The following is a 19,842-nucleotide window of genomic DNA, read 5'->3' on the forward strand; positions in this document are numbered from 1 at the left end:
TGTTGCCACATCTGGGCAGGAGATCCTGCCTTGACAGAGTTCAAAATAGACTTCGTAGCTTAGTGAGGGATGCCATTTTCTTTTCCTTGCAGCCTCTTTCCCACAAAAGAGACGTTGCGAGCCTGTCTGTGCTTTATCGTTATTTTCATGGCAAGTACTCGTCTGAGCTTTAATCTATGGTCTCTCCTCGCCAAACTTTCTCGAAAAACACTCGTCTAGCCAAAACCACTATCAATAATTTCCCACACTCTTTATCTGTGCCTAAACCTAAACGTAGATTTCATGGAGAAAGCTTCTTTCCTAGAACTGCACGTCTGTGGAAATCGCTTCCGTTTGCCTGCTTTTCAGCTGACTACAATCCGATTATCTTCAAGTCCAATGTAAACAAGTTCTTAATGAACCGCCCCCCTAAGTAATCCAATTTACAAAATTACCACTACTTATGTTTACTACGCTATAGTCTCATTGACTAATGTATACCCATTAACCCTTATCCTCGAGTGGCCTCCAGGCCTTGATAAATGGTCAGTCCTGTAAAAAAAAAAATACAAATATCATGTTATCTTTCTCCTTGTGGTTTTGGTTTTTGCAAGTACATATATATATATATATATATATATATATATATATATATATATATATATATATATGATCCCCCGTTTCTATTTAAAAAAAAATTATTTAAAGTTTTCTCTTTTCGTCCTCATGTAGTTAAATTCTATTTAACAATTTTAGCATATGCTTTTTTTTTCTTCATCCTTATATAAATGAATTCTCTTTTGTTATTATAAATATTTTAGAAGTCGGATTATGTAGGTGCTAGGTGCTAGGTGCTAAGTCTGCGATAGGTTAAAGTTAATATACTTTTTTTTTTCTTCCGGGATTTTAAACTGCATTCTTTATTTTTGCATTTTTTTTTATTCAAAGCTTCTTTAGATTATATATATATATATATATATATATATATATATATATATATATATATATATATATATATATATATATAATTTGAGGTTACTATTTTTCAGAAGTATTTTTCAGAAGTAAAGTAACCAGTGAAATATAACGAGGTTTATACAAGGGTGCTCAATACGGAAGTAGAGCAAGAAAATTAAAATAGTCCACTTCCTAGATGTCACACTTAACCTCAACAAAGGAACTTATGAGCTTTATAGAAAAGAGAACAGTAACCCTTTATATGTTCACCCCCTCTCTAATCACCTTAAAGTTATAACTGAACATATCCCCCAGATCTATTAGAAGAATTAGTTCAAACTCCTCATCCAAAGAAATTTTCGATAAACATAAAGATTTTTACAACAAAGCCCTGCCAAACAGTGGATATAAGGAAACCAATAGCATATATAGAATCCTCAAGTAAAACACGCATATCTAGAAAAACCCGAAAAAGTAAAATCATTTGGTTCACCCCTTCGTTCAACCAAATGATCCAAACCATCTTGGGGAGAAAATTAATTAATCTCATTAAACTACATTTCCCCCCAGCAACATGCTCCACAAATATTAAACAAAAACACTATAAAATTAGGCTACAATTGCGGCAATAACTTAGAAAAAATAATTAAAAATCCATAATAAAAAATTTTTAAGCAACGACGTAGAACACAATCTGGGGAACAGAATAATCAAGACATGCAACTGTATTGATAAATCCAAATGCCCCCTTAAAGAAAATTGCCTCGTAACCTCTGCAATTTATCAAGTTTATATTAGAGCCAAGGTGGACCCCACCACTTACAAATTCTACATCGCTCAAACTAGCAATACATTTAAACAGAAATACACAGGTCACAAAAGCTCTTTCCTAAACCCAAATTACAGAGATAAAAAATACTGCATACTACAATGATCTAACGAGTAAAAATTTCACACCAGTCACTAAATTCACTTTGCCTTCTTTGCTTTAATGATAAACTATTTATCACAAAATTTTAGGATAGGGATAAACTCTTAAATAAGGAATAGGAAACCTCAATAAATTGCAGACATAACACAAGAACAGATATGCATAAGTAATAACGAAAATAGTTATAACAATCTATATAATATTCGTCTTATTCTTTCCTTAGTCAGTTCGTACGTTACGATTTGAAATAGAACGAATGCAATTTTTGAAGATCTAACTGCTTCGAAATGGTCAAATTCGCTTTAAAACAGCTAATCTGGCAATCTTGGACAAAGATATGATAGTGAACCCCCTTCATGTAACCTCGTTTTCGAATATCATCATAATAATATATGACCATTGTGATGGTGTGAGAAAGGAAATCATTATAATTTCAACGTGTAGCAGTTCTTCACGGAAGAAAGAAGTCATCAAAACGTTGCATAAAAGGGAACATTCGAAAGAAATAGGGCAAAAAAACTTTGTCTGACAAAAGCTGATGGACTGAATAAGCTTGTCCCTTATAACGTGATATTATAATTTGTGTTGGACCATGTAGTACAATATTACTTTCTGAGTGTTTTTACGACTAATTAATAAATCTTATGTGAATCAGTTCTATATTTAAAATACAATGGACACTAGATAGAAATGTTAATAAACTCATATTTGCTGTGTGTTATCAGTTTTTCTGTTCCCTCTTAATTTTGGGCGGCGCCGTCCAGAAAAATTCCAGTTTTATCAAAACATAGTAGTTGATTCAATATATCTGTTATTCCGTGGAGTTTCCACGCGGACTACTACTACTACTACTACTACTACTACTACTAATAATAATAATAATAATAATAATAATAATAATAAGGGTCAAGGAGGATGGAAAGATCAAGGAGAGAAAGCACTAATCAGGTCTCCTTCTGAATGAGTGCATAGAGTGCTGGGGGGCATTTGTAAGGCGTATTGCCACTCAAGTTTCAGCAAAAAAACACTGGCCGCTACCAGCGCGAAATCAATGCTAAACGGTTGTTGCGATAATGCAAATTAATTTACCAATGGTATAAAAAGAAGTACTGGAAATCCGAGGAGACTTGTTGTCACTCAGACTCCAGGGAACACCACAACTTGTTCTCAAAGAGAATTCTTTGATGATAGTCTATATGCAAACTCCTAGTAAGTGAATAATAATAATAATAATAATAATAATAATAATAATAATAATAATAATAATAATAATAAATAAATAAATAATGTGACGACATTAGTCTCGGCTGATTTCACACAAATTATCCGTGTAGTATAGTTGGATGTATATAACGAGTTTACTTAATGTGCTTAATGCCATGTTATATACCGAGTATATAACATGCGTATATACGTAACGTGTTGTGATCGTCTAGTGTTAATAACGAATAGAAGCGTACAACAAACAGTTCAACAAACAATTTGCAAAAAAAGTATCTGTGGAATTTACACCAAGCCAAAAGGGGAACATACCTTCGTCTATCGATAGATACTAGAAGTAAAAAAAAAAAGATAGAAGAACACCACATAAATTCCAAAAAATGCAGTGTTCCAGCAGTGCAGTGTAAACTAAGACACACCTAAATAATAGTGAAGGGTAAAGGAAGATGGAAAGACTGAAGAAAGAAAGAATGAGTGCGGAGAAGGTTGGACCTTCGGTAAGTTTATTGTCACTTAAATTCTACGGAAGATCAAACGAGGAATAAATGGTAAACAGTGGTAACGATAACACACATTTATTTGCAAAGGTTATAAAAAGAGGTGGATAGTTCCGGATATCTGGGGAGACTTGTGGTCACCCAGACTCCAGAGGATATCACGCTGTTGTCAATGAATAATTTCTGATGATGACCTGTATGAGAACTAGTGACTACTACTACTACTACTACTACTACTACTACTACTACTACTACTACTACTAATAATAATAATAATAATAACAATAATAATATGAGTGAAAAGAGGACTTGATCTTGGGAAGGCTTATTGCCATTCAAATTTCAGTGAATACCAATAGTCTGCCAATGAGAAATCAATGGCAAACGGCTGTTGCGATAACGCAAATTCATCTGGAAAAGTTATCGAAAGAGTTGGAGAGTACTGGAAATCTGTGGAGACTTGTTGTCACTCAGACTCCAGAGAACACCACGAGTTGTTCTGAAAGAGCAACCTTTGATGATGACCGGTGTGACTACTCCTAGTGAGTATATAATAATGATGATGATAATAATAATAATAATAATAATAATAATAATAATAATAATAGAAGATAAAGAAATATTAGAAATAGAAAACATAGCTGAAGAAGAAAGTAAAAGAAGGAAAAGAAGAAAAAGAAGTAAAAGATGATGATGATGATGATGATGAGGAGGAGGAGGAGGAAGAAGAGGAGGAGGATAATGATGATGAAAAAGAACGGAATATTATAAAATAAAAACAATAGGAAAAAGAGCCGAAAAGACCCACCCCGTAACGAAAACAGAAATGAAAAATTAAACAAACCCGTTAAACATTCGAAAATATGAAAGTGTTTTTCTTTTTTTTTTTTTTGGAGGGGGGGGGTCACATGAAAAGAGCGTCGACTGATTGTCTAAGAACGATGGACGACGCTGATGCGTCCGCTGCAAAGAAAGTAGCGGGATGCGGATGAATAACAAAAGAGACGAGGGGGCTCATCGTCATTGCAAAGGGTCAGGTGCAGAAGGTCAGGTGCTCTTTTCTCGCTTCCTCATAACACGTTTGATGGGGGTGGGGCGTTATGTGAAGAATTTGTAGGAAGGGGGAGTTGTTGCCAGCCGGGTGAAAACACACAGCTAATATAAACAGACCCTGAGGGCTAAGAATGAACAGGGAAGCAAAGTGCAGGGTAGAAAGGCGAAGTGTTTGCATGTTTGCACGAGTTAATGAATAATTGGTAAATAAGGAGACACAATAAAAGGGGCTGGGATTTTTTTCCTTGTGTTACCTTCCGTCGTAATATCTATCTATCTATCTATCTATCTATCTATTTATCTATACATCAATTTATCTACTACGTTTTTGTCTTTTTTATTTTGTCTTTTTACTGTGTCCTTTTTACTAATAAGTGACCGCTTATCGAGACCTAAATGCCACACGAGGATAAGGGTTAATGAATTTATCAGGCGAGGCACCATGTTTAGGATTGGTGACGATGGTTGACACTGAATTGAATTTGATTATTTAAGAGCGACCATGTGTTGTAGTCAGCTAGGATGCAGCCCCGCCATATTATGTCCCACTAACAGCTAGTTCTTGGAAAGAAACTCTGTTCATAGAAGTCCCGTTTCTTTCTAGACATATAGAGAAAAAAAGGAAAATTATTTATAGTGCTTGTTACTAGACAAGTTTTCTGTTAACGTTTTACATGGGGTTAACCAGAAATTGAAGATCAGTCGATTAACTACGTTGAAAATAGCGACAGAACTGAGGAAAACTAATATGTGAAAGAGAAGACATCGTCACTAGATAGCGAAGTCAATTTTGTACTCTGTCAAAGCAAGAAAGGTGGGAGGAAGCAGCACCTCCCCAAAATCCTCGCAAGTGTAACAACAGTATGAAACATCCCCAGTTGTGGCAACAATGCGACACATACTCAAGTGTAGCAACAGTGCAATACCCTCCCCCCCAGTTGTTAAAACAGTGCAACGAATCCCCAAGTGTAGCCACAGTGTGGCAGCTCCCCAGTCGTGGCAACTCCCCAGTCGTGGCAACAGTGCGACACACGCCCAAGTGTAGCAACAGTGCAGTATCTCTTCAGTTTCAGCACCAGTAAGGCACATCTCCAAGTCTAGCAACAGTGCAGCACCTCCCCAATTGTGGCAACAGCGCGACACATCCAGAGGGCGGCACCTCCCCAGTTGTAACAACAGTGCGACACGTCCAGAGTGTAGCAACAGTGTGCCATTTCCCCAGTTGTAACAACGATGTGGCAAATCCCCTAAGTGTAGCAACAGTGTGGAACCTCCCCAGTTGTGGCAAGAGTGGGGTATATCCCCAAGTGTTGCAACAGTGCAAAACATCTCCAGTTCTGGCAATAGTGTGGCACCCCATTAGTTTGTGGCAACAGTATGACACATAACCAAGTGTAGAGACAATGTGACAGATCCCCTAGTGCGGCACCTTCCCAGTTGTGGCACCAGTGAGGCACCTTGCCAGGTGTGGATACACGGCGGCACCCTCTTAATAGTGTCAACAGTGCGGCACCTTTCCAGTAGTGGCAACAGTCTGACACATCCCCAAGTGTAGAAACAGTGCGGCACCTCTTCAGTTGTAGTACCAATGTGATACATCCCCAAGTATAGCAACAATACGGGACCTTCCTAGTTTTGGCAACAGTGCGACACATCCAAAAGTGTAGCAAGAGTGTGGCACCTCCTCAGTTGTGGCACCACTGCAACGCATCTCCAATTTTAGCAACAGTGCAAAAAATCCCCAGTTCTGTGCAAGATATTCCCACGTTTAACAGCAGTGCGCCCGGCCCCCATGTGTGGTAACAGTGCGGCACGATTTTAGTTGTGTCAACAGTGTGGCACCTTCCCAGGGGTCGAAACAGTATGACACATCTCCAAGTGTGGCGACAATGTGAAACATCCCCAGCATCTCCCCAGTTGTGGCACCTTCCTAGTTGTGACAATAGTGCGATACATCTCAGGTGCGGGTATAGTGCGACACCTCCTCAGGTTTGAAAACATGTGGCACCTCCTCAGGTTTAGGAACTGTGCAACACCTCCCCCGGTGTGGGAAGAGTGCAGCACCTCCCAGGTGTGGCAACAGTGTGCCACTTCTCCAGGGCTGACAACAGTGCAGCATCTAACCATGTGTAGCAACAGTAATCCATTAGCGGGCGTATATGACTCTTATACAGCGCTTGGACATTTTCTAGAATGGTAAAATGATACTTTTTTTCCGAGTGACCTTGGCAACAGATTTGATGAACGTCTTTCACTTCATGTGTAGAGTGAAAGTAACTCTTTTAAATTTATAAAAGTGTAACGCGTAATCTTTACATATCAACACTCGGAACTAGTGATAGGACGATTCCAAAACTTTTTCCTTATTCCGATACAATCGATTCCGTGCTAAATTCCCGATTCCAATACAATCACCAATTCTGATTCCGATTCTTATAAATCTTTAAATATTTAACTATAAGATTGTTATTTTGCTTTATTTTCGTAAAAAAAACACATGTTAAATATGCAGATATTTTCCTAAACGTCAAAATACATTTGTGGAGGATGGTTTATCGATTTTTGTTTTATTTGTATTTTAAAATCAATGAATATTTATTGATTTATAAATATTACAAACGATGGAAGAGTTTTCTTTAAACAAAATCAAATAATAATGACAATTAAAAGAATCGATTTGGCATCGGAAAACAGGCACCAATTTTTCCGATTCTGATACCGATTCTGATGCCCCAAATGTTTCGATTTTTATGATTCCCGATTTTGATTCCGATTAATCATCTCAGCCCTACTTGGAACACGAACGTTGCATGCAGACAGTCGCAAGGAAACAAATACAGAGAAAGAATTTGACTAACTCTTTCGCATTTGAATTAACAGACATTTATTTACAAGTACTTGTAGAATAATGCCTTGTTCAAAAGTCTTCTCGTATTTTTAGCAGCAGGCCACGTGTATTACACGCCTATTTCTATTCTCATGTATCGCGAACACTTCCTGAATGCTCTACGTCTCGAACACATTTCGAATATCTGATTCTCTGGACGTGTGTACTTTTTATCTCTGCTGTCATGTCGCACAGCCGGCTTGGTCATTTGCATACGGCTGCTGCTAATTCATCGTCAGCAGTTCTGTTACAAAAGCAGAAGACTTTCTTAAATAGAGAGTTATTCAACTGGGAGAAAAAAGTAAGGATCCGAGTGTTGGTGGTGAACGGGAGGGGGGGGGTAAATTGATTTCAAATGCACACAAATCAACTAGCTATGAAAATTCTTTTCCCTTAGATTAAACAAGGGATAAAAAAATACGCATCATGGAATAAATAAAATATTTCTGATCGCGTCTGTTCTACCTTGAAAGAAATAGGTACCCTTTACAAGGGTAGCTGCGCATTGTATTGTGAAGCAAGGGTTGCTCAACCTCTCCTGAATGAACACCGCGTGATTCCGGTGCTAAGGAGACGGTAGTATAGAAGGGAAGACTGGAAACAATGCTTAGATAAACAGAGAACATATACAGCACCTAGTACTCCCAAATAGTCACCCCATAGTATTGACTAGGCTCAACCTCGTTTAAGATATTAAAAAGACTTCAACAAAACTTAATAAAATATATTATTTGTCATTAACCCACTGTTTTGACTAAACGTCTATATTATACAAATCAAACGGTTCCCCACAAGCAACGTTATTGCATACACCATTTTCAAGATTATACGTATCCATGGCGGGGGGGGGTAGAAAAAATAATTCCACTACTACTACTACTATTACTACTACTACTACTACTACTACTACTATGAGAATAACGGTAAAAAGATGATGGAATATTTCTATTGGTTTGCGGAGAGCACATACAGCACCTGGTATTTCCCAAATGGTCACCCCAGTAGCACTGACCAGGCTCAACGTTGCTTAAAATATTGAAATTTCATAAATAACTAGTCAGTTCGTTTATATAATAAAATCATGCGAAAGCCGTTATTAAAGCTCTCAAATCCAAAATCTTAAAGGATCTGTGGTGGACAAGTATACCACCGCCACTGCTGCTACTACTTTCACTCCTCCTCCTCCTCCTCCTCCTCCTCCTCCTCCTACTACTACTACTACTACTACTATGAGGTTAACAGTAAAAAGATAAAATATTTCTCCTGGTTTCTTCAGATTGTAACCCCTCCTCTTTATTTAATTCTTTTTTTCTCTGTTCTTCTTTCTCCCTTTCTTTTGATTTCATTTGAAACAGTGAATCATCCAAAACAAAGAATACCTACAAAAAAAGAAGCGTGAATAATGAAACTTATTTTCGACCAATCAAATCAAAGATCATGAGTGGAAAAAAGAAATAAAAAGTTTTAAAAAAAGTTCCGGCGGTTAGGAAAGTGGGCCCCGACAAATCCACGTCGCCTTGGTGCAACACTGTCTAAGTACTAGTGATGGGACTATTCCAATGTTTTTCACGATTCCGATGCAATTACAGATTCCGTACGAAATTCCCGATTCTGATACAATTACCGATTCCAATTCCGATTCTTTATAAATCTCTAAATATTTAACTATAAAATTATGATTTTGTCCCGATTACTGTAAAAACACATGTAAATGCCCCTATATTTTTTCAAACGTAAAAACACACTTGTGAGGGGGGTGATCTAGAGATTTTAGTCTTACTGGAAGTTTCAATCCATAAATATTTATTATTTTATTATTACTGCAAGCAATAAAAGATGTTTTATACAAGCAAAATAAAATAAAATAGATAATTAAAGTAATCGGTTTTGACATCGGAAAATAGGCTCGAATTTTCCTTATTCCGATTCCGATACCCCAAAACTCCGATTTTTCGATTTCGATTCCAATTAATCGTCCCATATACACTTCTTACAGGTGTATTTGAATCTTCGAAGCTTCTCCTAACCCAAGTTTAGTCGAGTCAATAATTCACGCATATCATCAATACACGTGCGCACGAAAGACTATTTTCGTTTTAAGGAAAAAAACAAAACAAAAAAACAAACAAAAAAAACAAATAACCAGAAATTATTTACATATCATATTACTAGTTTGACTTATGTAAAATTGGTTAGTTAGTCCTCCTCCGCTTTAATATTAGCTAAGTAATAGAAGTTGCCAGACAGTTCTGTTTTAGAGGAAGGTTAAATTTATCTAAACTACAAGTTTTTAATCACTTTCCCTGTTTCCTTTGCTTAAGTGAAAAACTCTTTATTACTAAATTTAAATATAAAGAAAAACTCCTAAGTAAAAAACAAGAAACATCAATAAATTATAGGCATTACAAATCACACTTCCAATCACACGTACTATTTTCCCTTTAGGTCCCTGTCAAACACGCCTCTAAGACTACACATACAAAGATCCCACAAAAATGCACCTTTTCACTTAAATATCCACAAAAGTAAATATTGGATAATTTCGTTACTACACTATCTTTGTGAGCATCGCTCCGGAAAATTATTCCATATGACTATACCAATTACTTCCAAGCAATTTCTCTACATACTCCAAATATTTATCTATTTCCCTCGATTCCTCCGCTAAAATTTTAATAATTTCCATATAGATGTACGTTATATCACATATCAAGTCTCCCTCAAACTTTTCAATGTTTGTTCTTAATAGAAATATTCAACAAAATTAAAATTATCTGTATGTGTTGTGTTGATGTTTTCTTTTACACAGTGGTCACCACTTATCAAGGCCCGGAAGCCACTCAGGGATAAGGGTTATTGCAAGTACATTACGTTAGTGTGGGGATTTGATGAAGTGTTTACTTAAGGGGGGCGGTTCATTAGGAATTTGTTAACCTTGGACTTAAACACATCCAAGTTGTAGTCAGGTGGGAAGCAGGCAGATGGAACAGAGTTCCACAGGCGTGCAGTTCTAAGAAAGAAGCTTTGTTCATGGAATCCACGTTTTGATTTAGGCACAGATTAAGAGTGGGGGAAATTTTTCACAGTGGATTCGGCTAGACGGGTGTTTTTCGTGAAAGATTGGCGAGGGGGGACCAGAGTTTATGTCCTTGCCTCAATTTTTATACTATAGAAATGGTATCACCTTTAATACGATTCAACCCAAACAAATAAAACTGAATTAATAATCAGCCTAAACTTAAACTTTAATTTTAACTTTTTGTTCTGAAATCAATAGTTTTCTCTACTATATTAAAGCAGTCTTAATCATAACTTTTAAATCGCCAACTCTAAACTATGAGTAGTTTTAACCTCTCACAAATACCAAATACATTATAAAGATAAACTGTAAAGAATATGCACCGTTATCTATCTATCTATCTATCTATATATATCTATCTATCTATCTATATATATATATTAAAGCGAAAATGTGTGTATGTATGTATGTATGTATGTGTGTTTGTATGTCTCGCAAAGATTTCGACAAAGGCGACGGATTTTCAAGAGATTGGTATCATTTTGAAGCACGACATCTTGGACGACAAAGATAGTGTAGTAATGAAATTAGTCAATATTTAATTTTGTGGCGATTTAAGTGAAAAGGTACAAATCTCGAAAAATTGGCCAAAAACATTAATTCCGTCACCCTAAACTAGACCCTTTTCTATAAGGAGGGGTGCCAAAAAAATCGTTCCTTCATTTTCTCTCCTCCTGCTACTACGACAATGACGTCATATTTGACCTAGAAAACATTGACATTAGTTTAAACCACCTGCAAGTGTTTTTAAAGGTTTAATTTTACCCGTTATCAATAGTATGTCTCTTTGGCGTAGGGGTAACGCGTCAGACTTTTTTTTCCGCCTTAGCCTTGATGCTTCGGGTTCGAGCCTAGCTTCCTACCTAAACTTGTTTCCCTCTTTTACACATTTTTTTCGTTTTTGCTTTGTTTTGGGTTTTCCAATATTTTTAACATCGTGCTTTTTTATAATATTAAAACAAGATCACCCTCTCCTACATACACACCTCCAAACACCCGAGCAACACCGGGTAACCCCGCTAGTCTAATATATAAACGGCAAAATGGGCGCGAGCGTCTGTGTAAGTCCACGAAAGGCGTTTTGCTTCGGGATTCTTGCACCTGTTAGATTCTGCGAGAAGTTTTCACATACTTTCCATATCGTAATATCTCACATTTTATTTTTTTTAATCGAGTTAAAGAAAATCCTCACTGTGTCATCGTCTCCAGTGTTTGTTTGTCTTCGTATAAAGCTAAACTATTCGAACGCAACTTTGGGCTGGATAATATCTGTTCTGTAATTGGTCCTTAGGTAATGTAGGGGAAACCCTTCATACTGAGACAATTACTATTTATTTGGATACTGTCAGGGTGCCCCATGTTTTGGGTGGAGCTGGTTTTCCCCAACATTAAAAACGACCTTCATGAGAGGTTTAAAAGCAACGCCACTTTTGCAAGTAATCTTTTTGGTTGGCCACGTTTAATTTGAACGCTTTAGACTTACGGTCGCGTCATGGAGTAGCGGTAAGATGTCAGATTTTCTTTCACTTTCTTTTCCACCTTCGCGTCACAGATTCGAGCCTGCTTGCTTAATACCACATTTTTTGCCCAACACAAACCTCAAAACACCCAGGCAACGCCGGGCACTCAGGCTATTATAAGATAAACTTAAAGACTAAATCTGAAATATTTTAATTTGAATCTGTGTGCATGTACATACGTATATGTATGTACACATGGATACCTTCAGATCAATTATCCAGACTTATTTTATATCTTGGCATGTTTTGTCTTTTGCCCTTTGCACCTTATGTTCTATTTTTTAAAATCCGTTATTCTTTACATCTTGATTTTTTAATTTTATTTTAAACACTTTTTCCACTATTGTTAATCAATATAATTATCATTAAATTTATCATTATCAATATAATTATCATTAAATTTACCATTAGATGATTATATCTAAGCATGGAGATAAATTAATTATATACATTTTGAGGTTTTATTGCTATTATTGCTATACAACTTTCAAAGCTCCGTGTAGTAAATTAAGAAAAAGCCATGATGAAAGATGGGAGTGAGGGTAGGGCAGTGGATCAGGATGGGGGACGAATGGGAAGGTGAAAGACATGCGTTAGAATCACCACCAATAAATCATTCATGATTTCCCCTTTTCATTCTTCCTTTTTGTCTTCTTTCTTTATTTCTTTTCTTCCTTTTTTGTCTTGCGTCTTTCCTTTTTCTTCCTTATCTCTTATCTCTTCACTGTTGTGTAGAGACGATAGTTATGGGACGGGGATATACAAGAGGGCAACGTAAGCCGTGTATTTTTGACCATATAAATATTCTAGTCAAATTTAAAGCATTTTTATAACCGAATAACCACGTTTAAATATAAAACCATTCTTAGCATAGATATGTCAAATCCACATTCCCCTACTGTTTGAATCTATACACACGTTTAAGATTTAGGGTGGCCATCACACACGCACATAACTACCTTTCTTTCTAATTTCCCATTAGCTCTATCTCGACCTTTCCCATTCACCAATGAGACAGAGAATTGAGAACTGACGAAATTAAACGTTTAAAAAAACAGCAAGTTTTCTAGGTCAAACATGACGTCATCGTCGTCGTCGTCGTCGTCGTCGTCGTCGTAGTAGTAGTAGTAGTAGTAGAAAAGGAAAATGAAGGAACGAGTTTTTTTGCTACGCTCCCTGCAGAAAAGGGTCTAGTTGAGGGTGAAGAAATGAATGTTTTTAGCCAATTTTTCGATATTTTTCGTCCGAAGGTTCGAGCTTCAAAACGATACATATCTGGTGAAAATCTGTGGGCTGTGTGGAAAGTTTTTGCGAGACATACAAACACACACACACACACATATAAATACACATTTTGCTTTTTATATATATAGATAGATAAGAATCGATAGAAAATTGACTCTATAATATTATCTACGAAATATGCATAAATTAAGCGTATTTTACGACCGGGCTACGTCTTGCTAGCCGAGATAAGTAATTTTGACGTTTTAACAAAAAAGTTATCAATCCACCAAAAGAAAATAAAATGCATTTGGGCATGATTACAAAATCCGAAAATTGGAATTAGAAATTGCAATTACTTTTTATTTGATCGAGTAAAATTTCAATATTCGTATTAATAACGTGTATTAATTTTGATATAGACTACTAAAAATATTCTATTTAGTATTTTATTAACTTATTATTTATAATTAATATATATATATATATTCTTAGATAATATTAATAAGTAATATATATATATATATATGCACATAGGTATATTTATATGTATAAAAAAAAAGGAGAACGGCCACCTAAAACCACTAACCTAGTTCTAAAACAGATCCTTTGTTTGATAAAATGCATGCCCATTGGCTGGTAGGAAGGGGCGCGGTGGATACTAGAAAGCTGATTGGCCGACTAGAAATCCTCAACATATATAAAAACAAGAAGCAACGACAGAATTCGCGCATAAGCCTCACGAATCCTATAGTTGGATGAAACGCAGAATATTCAGTGTAGCTTAATCGCCATATATATTTTATAAATTACTAACTAGCTCTATCTACGTATTGAGCACTTTTGAAGTAAATACTTAAAGTTTACGCATAAATCTATACTTTCGTATATTAAATTTATGTGAATAAATGAAGTAGTTATATATATATATATATATATATATATATATATATATATATATATATATATATATATTAGACTACTCGTGACCCGTTGGGTCAGTATGTTATATTAGCTATGGAATTCATGTATGAGCGTGACACTTGTGATGTAAAGAAAATAGTTTTTTTTTTGACATAACAGAACCATTTCTATGAAAGTATATTAAAATGAAAAAAAAAAGAATATAAATAGATTTCTATAAATGGTTCTGTTTATTATAATTGATTATTTTTGAAAAAAATATTTACAGTTACTGAATTATAAGTGGTTGGTCATACTTATAGGTAAATGTGCACTGAACAGATATCATAATACTTATTAGTTAAATTCAAATTTTGATATATCTGCTTTTTTTTACATCGTTCATTTCTGTATTACGTTTAAGTTATTTTAAACCTCACTGTTCCCATGTTAAATAATAATTTCGAAATAATAACGTTTATATTTAAGCGTCCCAATTGTTCTTTATTTTTTTCGCGTTTAAATTATCCGAATAAACAATTGTTAATACTGCCTGCTTTTTTTTTTACATCGTTCATTTCTGTATTACGTTTAAGTTATTTTAAACCGCAATCTTGCCAGGTTAAATAATAATTTCGAAATAATAACGTTAATAGTTCAGTGCGATGTTTATGCGCGCATGCGCAACCGGATGTCACAAACCGGAAAGTAGATTACATACATCGTTACAAGGTTATTTGAGTTTTATACACACACATACATATAAATATATATATATATATATATATATATATATATATATATATATATATAGTGTCCTACCAAGCAAGCTTTAGTTTGCTGCTTTGGCATGAATTTTGCTTCGGTTTTTTTGCTTGGTTGCCTCACCTGTCGTCTTGACAAGCCACTAATATATATATATATATATATATATATATATATATATATATATATATATATATATATATATAGAGAGAGAGAGAGAGAGAGAGAGAGAGAGAGAGAAAGAGAGAGACAGACAGATATGTATATATATATATATATAGATTGATAGATAGATATATATAGATATATATATAAACCGTATTCATCGCTTTATTGCAGGTCAATATCTTTTAATTTTGAAATTGCTATGAAACGTAGAGAATTAAAAATTTGGTACACTGGAAGAACATAGCAAGCTGCTTTATTTCCCTGATTTTTCTGAAATTAGAACAATTATTTTAAAAGTTATGTTATTTTTTTCTGTTTTCTGGTAATTTTAATGTGTATCATTTTATTTCAAGTATATGAAAATTCTAACTTCATATTTCTATTTATATGAAATAAAGAGCATATTCAGTAACAATATTAACCAAAAACAGAAACGAATTCCACATTATTTTTTTAAGAAAATATTTATTTATCAACATGCTCCCATGCTTCGAAATCACTTTGAATAGCCTCTTGTCAACTGATGATGTACATCGGCGGATTTGAGATGCTGTGATGCTATAGGAAACTTCCGAAATCTTCCTCCAAAGTTCATCCTTCGATGAAGATTGAACACCTCCTTCATAAATTTTCATCTTTATTATTGACCAGAGCTACTCAATTGGGTTTATATCGGGTGAACAAGGTGGCCATGTCATCAGATTTTCTCCACTAATTCCTAATGACTTAAGGTAGAATGTCGTAACGTTGACTTAGTAGGATGCCGCATTGTCGTGCATAACTTGCAGTGACGTGCCAATGGAAGGTTATCAAGCCATGGTGACAAATGCTCATTTAAAAATAAAATATGAGCCTGGCTTGTCAGTTTGACGCCTTTTGGAACTCGAAATGGTTCAATTAGTTCATCGCAGATTATTCCAGCCCAAAACATGACACTTCCACCTTCCTGTTGATGACGGAATCGATGAGGGGGTAGAGAATCCCAGAGGATGCCAAACTTTGGTCCACCCATCTGGTCCATTAAGGGTTGATCTGGCCTCATGTTGGGAAATAGGTCGAACATAAGAAAGACATATGGTAAATCATATTGTAAACACGTTTTACCGGAAGTGAGGGTCAGATGATCGGATCTGCGTGTGAGTCACGTGATCAGGTTAGCTGGAGTCAGTGAGTTTGGGTTTGGAACAGGCGGCTTAACAGGTCGTCCCTCCCTTTCACTGGGGGGGGGGGCGCTGACGTGTGTGAAAATAAGACCTTAAAGAACCACGCAAGCAAAGACATTCACTTTGCATTCTTCTGCGATCGGCACCTGTAAGGTGAATAAAAACTATAAAACCAATCATCGTTTGGGAGTGAATGAACATTTGTCCAAAACAGGTTTCCAGCCTCCTCTCCTAGAACTAGATGAATTCTAGGTGGACAAGATCAGCGACACATGAAGTTAAGGTATGTCCAAAGTACATCTACCACACACATAAATACAACACTCATCGGTGAAAAGAACCATTTCAAAGCTGGTTTTCATGTATTTCTGAGCCAAAGCCAAACGTTTTCCCTCATGAGTTTGGTTTAAATGGGCTTAATGCTTCTTGCAATTTTGTTTAAGACATTGCAGCGTGTCTTTCTGGACAAGGAAGGTATTCCAGCCTTGTCAAATATAGCAGCACTGTTGCTGCTCAGCTACTTGATAAGTTGGCGTCCAATTTTTCTTACATCACAATGTAACCCCTCTCGTGAGAAGGTGGTTAAGGACCCCTGTCTATCTGAATTCTCGGCTCGTGTAGTCTAGTCTTCACTGAGGTTGTTACATAAAATCTGGTATGCTGGAAGCGAATATCGAAGCAGCAGGCAGGAAGAAAGACAACTCATGTAGACTAATCTACAGTGTAATTTTCAAACTTATGTGCAAATGTTTTTACAAATCTCATTCAGTTTTTTGTAAGTTTTTTTCAAAGTCTCAAATCTCTTCACAGACAGCGACAGACGGTTGGATGAGGAAGGTGGAGGGGTCACATTTCTATACGGTCTGTTCTTCTCGAATCCCAACTCCAACTGACTGATTTTAGCACAACAGTCGTATATATAGTAAGGTATGTGGATGGGGTGGAAATTCCCCCCCCAACCAATAAGATTTCGCCACGAAATCGAAAGCCCAGATCCCTGCGTGGGCACAATTCCCATACTTGAAATCTGAATTACTAATTCTCACGATTTCCAAGGCCAGATGTCAATTCTGACATCCGACCTTGAGATCACTAAAGTCAGACAATTTTATACGTGAAATTTCCTGTCATCAGCTTTTAGCTGCAAAAATATATTTCTCTGGTTTCAAACAATATCTATTTTGACATCAAATATAATATATATATATTTATCTTCTCTATCTTAAATCCTTAGGTTATCTGGCGTCACCGGCAATGATAAGCTACCTCAGCGTAGTTCTAACGCTCCTCAATGGGGGATTACGTTACAACAAGCAGAAACTGACTTTCTTGTGTTTTTGTCCTTCCTTGGTTTGATGTTTGGATTTTCAACGACAGGAAAACGATGTTCTTCGATCTCTTCCAATCTCCTTGGCTAGATCTACAAGAGATAAACCTTCTGCAAGGCCTGCAACAACACTTTCCTTTTCGCTAGCTGTCAATCGACCCTTTCTATGCATTTTGGGATATCTGCAATAAATTAATACATACTTAAAATTACCAGAAAATAGAAAAATTAGCATAACTTTTAAAATATTTGTTAAAATTCCACAAAAATCAGGGAAATAAGGCAACTTGTTATGCTCTTCCAGTGTTATACCAAATTGCACTTATCTGCATTTCATAGCAATTTCAAAATTAAGCAAGTGAAGCATGAATAGTCCCTCGTCAGTGCACAGTGAACGAGGCATAACAAATGCAGTTCAGCATTTTTTACCCCACTTAGCCCCCCGAGTCACCAGGGGACGTCAAATCCTGGTGAAAATGAACAAAGGGTGCAGTTTTAGGTCTTGAGATATGTAAATTTAGGTTCTGCACAAAAAAAGAAAAAAAAAAGAAATGACTAAGTCCATCATCCCCCCTTTAGCCCTCAGAGTCTCCAAGGCCTTAAAATATTTAAATTTAAGTTCAACACCACTCAAAACTGCTAAATAGACATACACAGAAAATTTTGGACAAATATGAAAGTTCCAAAAATGGAGTATTTTTTATTAATCCTAAAATAGACACTGGGGCACACCCAAGAGTTATCGCGAGGTATAAACAAACAAACTTCTATATAAATCAGTTAGTTACAACTTTTCAGAAACTTTTATAAAAAATCCAAGGCATCAATTTATTTTTAATAAGTACAAAAGTGTCAATTTTAAGAAGTTTAACCCAAAAGGCACCCACTAGGGGGGCAACCGGAGTTTTCCCAGAAAATCAGTTGTGTTACTTTTTTACTCATATCATGTTTAATGTTTGTGCAAACTTTCAAAACATTCCAAGTCGTAGTTATTGAGAAAAGTGCGCACAGACGAACGCACGAGGGTGAATTTACAGGTCCATTCTCCTTTTGTCGGGGGACCAAAAATTATTGATCTGCAATAAAGCGATGCACAGGGTTTATATATATATATATATATATATATATATATATATATATATATGAAGTAGTAGTGTTCGTGTGTGTGTCTGTGTGTACAACTACCAATGACCAAAGAAATATAAAGGCCATATGTGTGTACACCTCTCCTGGTCAAGAAATATTAATGCCCATATTAGGATACTTCTGTCAAAGGAGACATTATGTATGAAAGTATACGGACTTTCAATATATAGCATTCTTTAAACCACTTTTTCGTTACCGAGTTACGTTCATTAACATATCACATTGAATTAAATCTATTTAAATAATTACCTCGATGACATTACTTATTCGACATAATAGCTTTGTTTCAACTGTACTAATTTAAAAAAAATAATTATTTAGTTTATTTAAATTTCAAGTTATGTTTGATTTAATTTATTTTATCTGAAATGTAAAACCGTTTTATTTTCAAACTAGAACACCAAAAGGGGAAATAACTGTGATAGCTTAATTGAAAAATTGTTTTAAACGGAGCACATTATTAAATATTTCCTGTTTTAGTTTTCATTTCGAAATATTATTCTAAGCTTAATTATTTTTTTTATCTTAATTCGGAGCTAATTTTTTTTCACTTATTCTTACTTTTTAAGTAACCTTTTTATTTGTTAGAAAAAAATAATTAAAACTAATGTCCTCATTTACTTGCATCCTCACGGGGGCAGAGTTAGTCACAGAGACACATGTGAACAAAATCCATCATTCCCTCCTCTTTTTGTTTTTTGCTTATAAAATTTAATCGGTGTTGCCCAGGATTTATTATAATAATTGTTCCACAGCAAGTGTGTTTAATTCACTGCGAAACAGATTTTCTTTATAATTTATTTAATATCGTAAATTAAAAATGGTAATTTTTTACGACGTGACCTAGCGTCGTTTAACTCCCAGAAAAAAAAGGTCAATGTCAAGTTTCTTTCCAACTCCTCAAAAAACTTGAAAATGACGACTTTTAATAGTTTTCGATAGTGCTAAAAATATCACGTTTAAATTTGGGGCAGATAAGTAGTTTTCATGATGTGAAAAATTACTTTTTCAAAAAGTGGAGG

This window comes from Euprymna scolopes, chromosome 39 (assembly GCF_053919585.1).
Source record: "Euprymna scolopes isolate OS-2025 chromosome 39, ASM5391958v1, whole genome shotgun sequence".
Lineage (NCBI taxonomy): Eukaryota > Metazoa > Mollusca > Cephalopoda > Sepiida > Sepiolidae > Euprymna > Euprymna scolopes.